The following is an 11500-nucleotide window of genomic DNA, read 5'->3' as shown; positions in this document are numbered from 1 at the left end:
GCTGACCACGGAGTTCTTCTTTGGAATTGGGTTGGCAGATTGAATCCAACGTTAAGGTGCAAACACCGCCACCTACTGTACTGGAGTGTAAGCCCAGTCATGGCCAACCTACATTAAATGATCTTCATTATTCCTCTTACTCTAAGTGAAAGATCCCTAGACACCACCTCTTCCTTTGCTGACCAGTGCAAGCAATAAAATTACCTCCCCTTAATACTAGCATCCCACTCCCTTTGCCAAAGATTGAGCCCTTTTCCCCGGATCAAGGACTTGACTTCCTGCGACCAAGCGGGACCCGAATATCTACCCCTCTCCTCACAGCACTCTTAGCCACCGCATTGCCATTCTCATTACCCTCCACACCCACATAGGTGGGAACCCAGCAAACGCTTACCACCACTCCCATCCTCTTCAATCCCATTAACAGCACCACCACCTCCACAAACAAGTCTCCCCTAAACGACCTGCTCGTCTATACACTACTCGACACTGCAGCCTAATCAGAGCAGATCACCACTCTTGAGCGGCCATGAACTCGGCCACATACATTGACACAATTAGTTATCCGCTTACATTTCTCTAACATTTAAATCTGGGATATACACCCCTGCCCCCACCCTACCACTGACTGAATCCTTTGAACCATCTGTATACATCCTTAAAAACAAATAAAAACAAATATCCATACACACAAAGGTATGTGGACATCCCTTCAAATGAGTTGATTCAGCTATTTAATCCACACCCGTTGCTGACTGGTGTATAAAAATCGAGCACACAGCTATGCAATCTCCCTTGACAAACATTGTCAGTAGAATGGTCTTACTGAAGAGCTCAATGGCACAGTCATAGGATGCCACCTTTCCAACAAGTCCGTTTGTAAAGTTTATGCCCTCCTAGAGCTGCCCCGGTGAACTGTAAGTGCTGTTATTGTGAAGTGGAAACAACTAGGAGCAACACAAAGTTGTAGGCCACACAAGCTCACAGAACGGGACCGCCGAGTGCTGAAGCATGTAAAAATCATCTGTCCTCTGGAAACAATGTCAGCACAAGAACTGTTCATCGAGAGCTTCATGAAATGGGTTTCCATGGTCAAGCAGACGAACACAAGCCTAAGATCACCATGCGCAATGCCAAGCATCGGCTGGAGTGGGACAAAGCTGGCCACCCTTGGACTCTGAAGCAGTGGAAACACGGTCTCTGGAGTGATGAATCATGCTTCACCATCTGGCAGTCTGACGGATTAATCTGGGTTTGGTGGAGGAGGAATAATGTTTTGGGGCTGTTTTTCATGGTTCGAGTTAGGCCCCTTAATTCCAGTGAAGGGAAATCTTAACACTACAACATACAAATGACATTCTAGACAATTCTGTGCCTCCAACTTTGTTGCAACAGTTTGGGGAAGGCCCTTTCCTGTTTCAGCATGACAATTCCCCGTGCACAAAGTGAGGTCCATACTTGTCGAGATCTGTGTGGAAGAACTTGACTGGCCTGCACAGAACCCTGACCTCAACCCCATCGAACACCTTTGGGATGAATTGGAACGCCGACTGAGTCAGGCCTAAATCGCCCAACATCAGTGCCTGACCTCACTAACGCTCGTGGCAGAATGGAAGCAAGCCCCCGCAGCAATGTTCCAACATCTAGTTGATAGCCTTCCCAGAAGAATGAAGATTGCTTCTATAACAAAAGGGGTACCAACTCCATATTATTGAAAATATATGTTCGATGAGCAGGTGTCCACATATACATTTGGTCATGTGGTGTCTCTCCACCCAGTCTCACATCCTCACCCCATTCTCTCCTGCCCTCAATCATGTCCAAATTACACTTGGTTTCGGAAACAGCCAGAGGAATGTTCCCCAATGCAATTGCCAGCCGCCTCTCTCTCTCCACCAGTTCATATTCTACCACCTTCTGCCCGATTGTCCACCCGTATACCCTCTGCTTACACACTCCTCACACCCAGCATTCCCCCAGTTATCTTGACTGCAGGATGTCCTTCTGAACTCCCTTTCAACCTCACCCAGTACGTTAATGCAAGTTTGTCACATCTTTTACTCAGTGGCAGTTCCCCACTATCTACCTGCACTGCCTCAACAGGTGTCGTCCTGAATGCACCCACACACAATCTCATAGCCCTTGACTGTATGCTATCCAGGAGCTGTAGTAGCGTTATGGCTGCCGATTGATATGCAAAGCACCCATAATCCAAAGATTACCTGATCAATGCCTGGTACATATACAACCGTGTTTGTCTATCCGACCCCTAATCATATCCTGCCACTGCCCTCATGAGGTTCAGCACCTTCCTACACTTCATTTCAATATGCTCAACATGTCTCTTCCACGTTGGCCTCTCTTCAGACCACATAGCTGAATACTTAAACTCAGACACCCTAAATAGACATACCCAAAAGTAACTGCTATTCATGTGTAATGACATGATACTGACATGCAAAAACTTGGTAAAATGACATCTGGGAGATTATGAGGAAATGATCAGAAGATAGGAGTTACATAGTTCAGAATACATAATAACCGTTGAATTTTTTACATTTTGAAAGTCATCTTTCATTGACAAGCTATAAGAGAATTATTGATGACTAGAGCTGGAAACACAGATGGCTTCCACAACATGTGAACAATATCATAAAAAAATGGGATTGATAACAACTAGAAATTGGCAGATGTTTAAGTAAGTGATGTCAGGTGTCGTCACGGGACGTTTCCAAGTGTCCCTGGAACTTTCCAAAGTGGCATATGTCTGTAAATTAGATAATTAAAGTGCCATTACATATTTGTAATCCCTAAATGTCATTTGTTCAGTATAAAAACACAATTTCTAACATATCAGCCTCACTAACACATTGTGGTGGTGTTATGGGGTATCCAGGGTACATTCAAGTGTCTTTTCAACCTCTCCGAAGTGTTCGAATGTGGTAAATTGCACTGTTTTTGCACACTGGATGTGGCTAAAAGTTTTGTTCACCATTAAAAAATAAAATACAACACCAACCTCTCTGAAACATTGTGGTGGTGTCAGGGGACATACAGGGGAGGGGATATCCAAGTGTTCTTTCAACCTCTCCAAAGTGCCTGAACGTTTAGCCTAGGCATGTCCAATGTATTGGTCCCACATACAAATGAACTGTTTACAAAAACAATATAAAAGCAACAGACATACAATACATTAAAACATTTATAGAAATGTCTCAAACACAAACTTAGTTACACACGTGCCCTACACTAAAAGTGTGCAAAATTAGAAATAAGCTGAACAATTTGCAAATGGCATTCGTGTTCATATTACATCCCAGGTGTAGATGATTAGATTTCACTTTCACCATAGCTTGTATGTGTCATGATAGTCTTTGAAGCAGTCTCTCTGCCAGGAAACAAAAAGAGATCTGGCATTTTAGCTTTGGCTATCTGCTTGTACAGAATGAAAGCATTTACTGTAGAAATGTCCACAAAGTGGTAAAAAAAAGGTCTTATACCACATCCTGGTCTAGTGGAGGACCTGGTGGTAGCCTATCAGAGCAACAGATAGGTTGACACCCTCCATGCTGGAATTGTAGTCATTCACAGAAACAGGGACATTCTTCCTCACCCATGCCCCTTATTGAATGCCTTATGTTGTGTGGGGAGCTTGGTTACTTCCCTAGTGTCCTTCCATTTCACAAAAAGCAGTGTGTTAGTCCTGATTCAACGTGCGGTCCCCTTCTCCACTGTCTTTGCCATGTCGTTTACCTTGGTCTTGGGGAAACCTATTCTGTTAGGACGAATGATGCCACAAGCCCCCATTTTCCTTTTCAAGAGGTCTATGAAAAGCATGGGACGAGTATAAAAATCGTCCACAAAGAGCTTGTACCCACTGCCAAGTAAGATGAAGTCCATCAGATGCATGACAGAGTCATAACTAAGGCCCTTCCCAGTGGGTGTGATCACCTCGCCTTCATAGATGAAAAGTTCCACGTGTAGGCATAGGCTGAATCGGCTAGCACAAAGAGCTTGTAGCCCCATTTGGTCTGCTTATTTTCCATATATTGCTTCAAGACAATTCAAGCCTTTGAGGCAACCATGCGCTCATCTATAGATTAATTTTGAGCAGGCTGGAAGTACGTTTTGCATGCCCACCATGACTCTTGCAATACAATCATACCCTGCGGTGCCCTTCTTCTGGTCATTCTCCTGATCATTTTGTGGATCACTCATGTGAAGAGTACGGTTGATGGCCAAGAATCGGTTTTCACTAATGATGGAGGTGGGGAACTGGCACCAATAGTGGGGACTTGCTCCAGTTGTCAACTAGTCTCGATACCTTTATCAGTCCCATGTAAATCACCAAGGAAATGTAGCTGAGCATGACAACCATGGTGACAGGTTTCTAGGACATCTTCCTTCCCCCCTGCTGCAACTGTGGGCCTTCCGGTCTTTAGGGTTTAAACCTAAATTGTTCTGGCTCCTCATCATCCTCAAGGACCGTATGCCACCGGTCCTCAGTTTCTTCTCCCTCTGTTGTGCTGCTTCCACTGCCTCTCCTCTGTTGAGGCCTAGATCTCCTCCCTGCCCTGCACCTCCAGATGAACTTGCAGTGGGAAGTGGTGCCAGGGCCTGCAGTGGGGGGGGTTGAAGAGGAGTGGGGTCTTTGTCGAGTGGTGGTTGTAGAACCATCAGACGGGTGATTGACATTGCAGTGGGGGTGAAGACCTTGACTGGTGGCAGCACTTGCTGGGGAGGGGTCTCTCCCTAACGTCGTCATCCAAATCCTCTGCATCCTCCACTCTGTGGTGAATAAAATAATGGGATATTGTTGTAAGTCACAGAATTCCAGCTAACTAAATATACAAAATGACATTACTGTAAAGTAAAAACACCAAGCATAAACTTCACCTGTACAGTGACTCACATAGAAGGTGAAGGACACACAATGCAAACAGTAACACTTTGGAGACAAAGGCAGAGGTGAGAACCACAAATAAACAATGGCCATGAGAGAGTAGTGGCCTCTACAAAGTTACAATAATGGAACTTAGAACAGGAAACAGTAAACTAATATGAAACAGCCAATAACTACTTTGGAATTATATAACATTAAAATGACTTGTTACATAGGCTTATGTAAACTAAATCCAAAGCACAGAAAGCAGACAACTTGTAAAAAACTAAATACATATAGTAAATTAGCTATATAATGTCATGAAAATAAGTGTGGATCGCCACTTTTATTAGAAAGCAATCTTCGTCGGCCAAGTCGAAATCCTCATTGTCCAAATCGCTCCCCTGATCCGAGTCCGACTCTAGGTTTTTATTCAATACTTCTATGTCGGTATACTTATTCATAGCTGCCTTCTTTTAAGGTTCCTGTTCAATATTCTTAGTTTTTAACTTCTCCCATTTGAGAAGCCATCTTTCATGCTAAAGCAATTCAATTAAAGAGATTAAATCTGTTTACAATGTAAACAATGTATGTCAATGTAGCGTGCTCAGGGCTTCTCGTCTCTGAGCCAGGTAGCAATAGTTCGCATTACGAATAAAGGTTCTAAGCCTTGCTTTGTCCCACCCAGGTCAACTATATATCCCTGGAAAGCTTATCTCATTGGCTACAAGACTGTCAATGTGCCATAGTAGCCAATCCCCTGTGTAATGGATACCTACAGCGCGTAAGCAGACAACATCATTTTTGATGCGCATTAAGTCATACATAATTAGATAACACTGGCAATAGCCTAGATTTGTTCCAACCAACCTAAGGATTAATTTGATACCACCCGTGTAGCTATAGCTGAAACACAGAGCAAATCGAAGCTTACCTTGCAAGATGTTTGCTGTTTGCAAGATGTTTGCTGTTTGGTGAAAATGTTGTGTAAAATAAACATTTTGATTCTCGGGGCTGGTGATCAATAACGGTAGGTCACAGGCAGACAAATAAGATATCCTCATGATCTGTGGAGTCCCGGCTTTCAGTGTGTATCAACATATTTTGTGTTTATTTCGTTTGTTCTTCACAACGCTAACCTGAATGTAGTTAGCAACCATCTTGAAACGAGGTCATTGGTTCGGCCTGTCTTTATACAGTTGTATGCCCATATATGGTAGTAAGTCACACAAAAGATTTGAAAGCACCGATCAATAGCCAAGATACTCAGCTTTCCGCAGACACCCTGCTTTTGCAGATAGGAGTTACCGTTCTCATACCAGACTGAATTGAATAAAACAAATACAATCAAATAAGGTATTTTATATTTAAGAGGTTAAAACCTTCCTCCTAGAATACACCATAAAGCAAGACTTCGCCACAGACATCCTAAACCCGCTTATCAGAGACCAATCTTCCACAACTCCCACAGCTTCTTGCATCTTCCTCATTGCATACTTCCCTTCCCACCTCTCTCCCATATATCCCCATCTTGACATTCAAGGCCACACCCACTCCCTGTTCGACCTCCTTAAATATGTAATATATCATCAGGGAGAACATAATCAGACGAACCACACTTCCCTGAGGAGTAACGTTGTCCATTTCAAACCCCATTGACAATTCTGACCCCACCCTCACCAGTATGACTAGATCAAACAGGATTTCCATGATCCAGTTATACAGATGACCCTTAGTGCCCAATGCACTCAACTTGATCAACAATCCTTCCCTCCACATGGTATAGTAAGCTTTCTCAATGTAGAAGAAAAATACCATACTCATTACCTCTTTTATTTTCATTCTCTGTGCTAACTGTCACCAGGGCATCCATGGCAGACCTCCCTCTCCTGAACCCACTCTGTGCTACGCTCATCAAACCCCTGACTTCCAAGAGATACATCATCCTACTCACTATAATCGTTTCCATCAATTTACACATGTTCGATGTCAGCGCTATAGACCTATAGCTGCCCACCCTAGCGGGATCTTTACCGAGGGTAAAGATCTTTACCTAACGGCAACACAACCGCACGTTTCCACCCAGAAGGTATCAATTCAATTCAAGGGGGTTTATTGGCATGGGAAACATATGTTACATTGCTAAAAAAAAAGAGTTAAATAAACAATAAAAAGTTAACAGTAAATATTACATTCACACTAGTTCCAAAAGAATAAAGACATTTCAAATGTCATATTATGTCTATATGCAGTGTTGTAACGATGTGCAAATAGTTTAAGTACAAAAGGGAAAATAAATAAACATAAATATGAGTTGTATTTACAATGGTGTTTGTTCTTCACTGGTTGCCCTTTTCTTGTGGCAACAGGTCACAAATCTTGCTGCTGTGGTTGCACACTGTGGTATTTCACCCAATAGATATGGGAGTTTATCAAAATTGGATTTGTTTAGAATTCGTTGTGGATCTGTGTAATCTGAGGGAAATATGTGTTTCTATTATGGTCAAACATTTGGTAGGAGGTTAGGAAGTGCAGCCCAGTTTACACCTCATTTTGTGGGCAGTGTGCACATAGCCTGTCTTCTCTTGAGAGCCAGGTCTGCCTACAGCGACCTTTCTCAATAGCAAGGCTATGCACACTGAGTCTGTACATAGTCAAAGATTTCCTTAATTTTGGGTCAGTGACGGTGGTCAGGTATTCTGCCACTGTGTACACTCTGTTTAGGGCCAAATAGCATTACAGTTTGCTCAGTTTTTTTGTTAATTCTTTCCAATGTGTCAAGTAATTCTCTTTTTGTTTTCTCATGATGTGGTTAAGTCTAATTGTGTTGCTGTCCTGGGGCTGTGTGTGTATCATCACCCTAGTCCTCCACATCCTTTTATACAACCCTAACACTGCTTCCATCACACTGTCCGGTGCATGCTTAAACATCACATAACACACTATCTTCTCCGGGAGCAGTACGCCCGCAGGTTACAACGCCCTTGTCATCCCAAACATATAGAATGACCACTGAGTTATTGAACGTGGCAATAGATACAGTGCCTTGCGAAAGTATTCGGCCCCCTTGAACTTTGCGACCTTTTGCCACATTTCAGGCTTCAAACATAAAGATATAAAACTGTATTTTTTTGTGAAGAATCAACAACAAGTGGGACACAATCATGAAGTGGAACGACATTTATTGGATATTTCAAACTTTTTTAACAAATCAAAAACTGAAAAATTGGGCGTGCAAAATTATTCAGCCCCTTTACTTTCAGTGCAGCAAACTCTCTCCAGAAGTTCAGTGAGGATCTCTGAATGATCCAATGTTGACCTAAATGACTAATGATGATAAATACAATCCACCTGTGTGTAATCAAGTCTCCGTATAAATGCACCTGCACTGTGATAGTCTCAGAGGTCCGTTAAAAGCGCAGAGAGCATCATGAAGAACAAGGAACACACCAGGCAGGTCCGAGATACTGTTGTGAAGAAGTTTAAAGCCGGATTTGGATACAAACAGATTTCCCAAGCTTTAAACATCCCAAGAAGCACTGTGCAAGCGATAATATTGAAATGGAAGGAGTATCAGACCACTGCAAATCTACCAAGACCTGGCCGTCCCTCTAAACTTTCAGCTCATACAAGAAGAAGACTGATCAGAGATGCAGCCAAGAGGCCCATGATCACTCTGGATGAACTGCAGAGATCTACAGCTGAGGTGGGAGACTCTGTCCATAGGACAACAATCAGTCGTATATTGCACAAATCTGGCCTTTATGGAAGAGTGGCAAGAAGAAAGCCATTTCTTAAAGATATCCATAAAAAGTGTTGTTTAAAGTTTGCCACAAGCCACCTGGGAGACACACCAAACATGTGGAAGAAGGTGCTCTGGTCAGATGAAACCAAAATTGAACTTTTTGGCAACAATGTAAAACGTTATGTTTGGTGTAAAAGCAACACAGCTTATCACCCTGAACACACCATCCCCACTGTCAAACATGGTGGTGGCAGCATCATGGTTTGGGCCTGCTTTTCTTCAGCAGGGACAGGGAAGATGGTTAAAATTGATGGGAAGATGGATGGAGCCAAATACAGGACCATTCTGGAAGAAAACCTGATGGAGTCTGCAAAAGACCTGAGACTGGGACGGAGATTTGTCTTCCAATAAGACAATGATCCAAAACATAAAGCAAAATCTACAATGGAATGGTTCAAAAATAAACATATCCAGGTGTTAGAATGGCCAAGTCAAAGTCCAGACCTGAATCCAATCGAGAATCTGTGGAAAGAACTGAAAACTGCTGTTCACAAATGCTCTCCATCCAACCTCACTGAGCTCGAGCTGTTTTGCAAGGAGGAATGGGAAAAATTTCAGTCTCTCGATGTGCAAAACTGATAGAGACATACCCCAAGCGACTTACAGCTGTAATCGCAGCAAAAGGTGGCGCTACAAAGTATTAACTTAAGGGGGCTGAATAATTTTGCACGCCCAATTTTTCAGTTTGTTAAAAAAGTTTGAAATATCCAATAAATGTCGTTCCACTTCATGATTGTGTCCCACTTGTTGTTGATTCTTCACAAAAAAATACAGTTTTATATCTTTATGTTTGAAGCCTGAAATGTGGCAAAAGGTCGCAAAGTTCAAGGGGGCCGAATACTTTCGCAAGGCACTGTATGTGAGGAAGAAAAACTAGTATGGTGAAGCTGCTGGAAGTTGCAACATTGAGTGCGTTCGAGCAGATCACTTTGTCAAGTCGCCTTTCAGAGTGTATTGCATTATGGGGATAAAAAAAAAGTGTGACTTTGGCCTACATGTACTACATGTATATCTACTGCTGCCGATAGTGAAAGTGTCTACCGACGGACTGATCTACAAAGAACCTTGCATCATAATAACTACTCATTATTATTATTTGCAGGGGTGAAAGTAGAATTCAACTCTTCCCAGTACAGGTCCTCCTATATCTGCATGTACTTAACGTGTGCCCCAACATTATTTATGGGTGTAACGCTCGAAGAGTGATGGGTGTGGAGTCAGGCACAGAGAGCAGAGGATTCAGGAAAAACGCTTTAATGTCCAACAGAAAAACGTACAATGGGTGACGCCAAACACAGGCGTAAATACACATGCCCAAGTACAAACTGGTACCTCACCGGACAGCGGAAAAACCCAACAATCATCAATAACACCTCTTGACACCTCTTGACATAAACGGTAACAAGCCCGCACAAACACAGACGGGCTAACCGAACTAACCCCAACAAGGAACAGGTGAAACCATTTAGACAAAAAAGGGAAAAAAGGGATCGGTGGGAAGGAGAGCCACCTTCTGTGTCCTGCAGCGCTCCGACATCGGCCTCGAGGACGACCCGGAGGGCGAAGCGCAGGGCGATCCAGATGGAGGCGATGGAAATCCCTCAGCATAGATGGATCCAATATGTCCCCCACCGGGACCCAGCACCTCTCCTCCGGCCTGTACCCCTCCCAGTCCACGAGGTACTGCATGCCCCTCACCCGGCATCCAGAATGGCCCGTATCGTGTATGCCGGGGACCCCTCGATGTCCAGAGGGGGCGGAGGGACCTCCGGAACCTCACCTTCCTGCAGGGGACCAGCTACTACCGGCCTGAGGAGAGACACATGAAACGAGGGGTTAATGCGATAATACGAAGGAAGTAATAATCGATAACACACCTCGTTTATTCTCCTCAGGACTTTGAATGGCCCCACACACTGCGGACCCAGCTTCCGGCAGGGCAGGCGGAGGGGCAGGTTTCGGGTCGAGAGCCAGACCCTGTCCCTCGGTGCGAACACGGGGGCCTCACTGCGGTGACGGTCAGCGCTCCTCTTCTGCCGTCCACTCGCCTGACGTAATGATTCCTGGACGGCCCTCCAGGTCTCCTTAGAGCGCTGCACCCACTCCTCCACCGCAGGAGCCTCGGTCTGGCTCTGATTCCATGGTGCCAGGACCGGCTGGTACCACAAAACGCACTGAAACGGTGACATGTTGGTAGAGGAGTGGCGTAGTGAGTTCTGGGCCATTTCAGCCCAGGGGACGTATCTCGCCCATTCCCCCAGCCGGTCCTGGCAATACGACCGCAGAAACCTACCCACATTCTGGTTCACTCTCTCCACCTGCCCATTACACTCCGGGTGATACCCCGAAGTCAGGCTGACCGAGACCCCCAGACGTTCCATAAACACCTTCCACATGTAAACTGGGGACCCCGATCAGAAACGATGTCCTCGGGCACCCCGTAGTGCCGGAAGACATGGGTGAACAGAGCTTCCGCAGTCTGTAGGGCCGTAGGGAGATCGGGCAACGGGATAAGACGGCAGGACTTAGAGAACCGATCCACAACAACCAGGATCATCGTGTTTCCCTGAGACGGGGGAAGATCAGTGAGAAAGTCCACCGATAGATGGGACCACAGCCGTTGTGGAACGGGGAGGGGTTGTAACTTCCCTTGTGGCAAGTGCCTAGGAGCCTTGCTCTGGGTGCACACCGAACAGGAGGAGACATAGAATCGCACGTCCTTAACTAAGGTGGGCCACCAGTACTTCCTCCTAAGTTCCCGCCCTGTCCTCGAAATCCCCGGGTGAACCGATGAGAGTAGACTATGAGCCCAC

The sequence above is a fragment of the Oncorhynchus nerka genome, linkage group LG1 (assembly GCF_034236695.1).
Source record: "Oncorhynchus nerka isolate Pitt River linkage group LG1, Oner_Uvic_2.0, whole genome shotgun sequence".
NCBI classification, from domain to species: domain Eukaryota; kingdom Metazoa; phylum Chordata; class Actinopteri; order Salmoniformes; family Salmonidae; genus Oncorhynchus; species Oncorhynchus nerka.
This window is presented reverse-complemented; position numbering follows the sequence as displayed.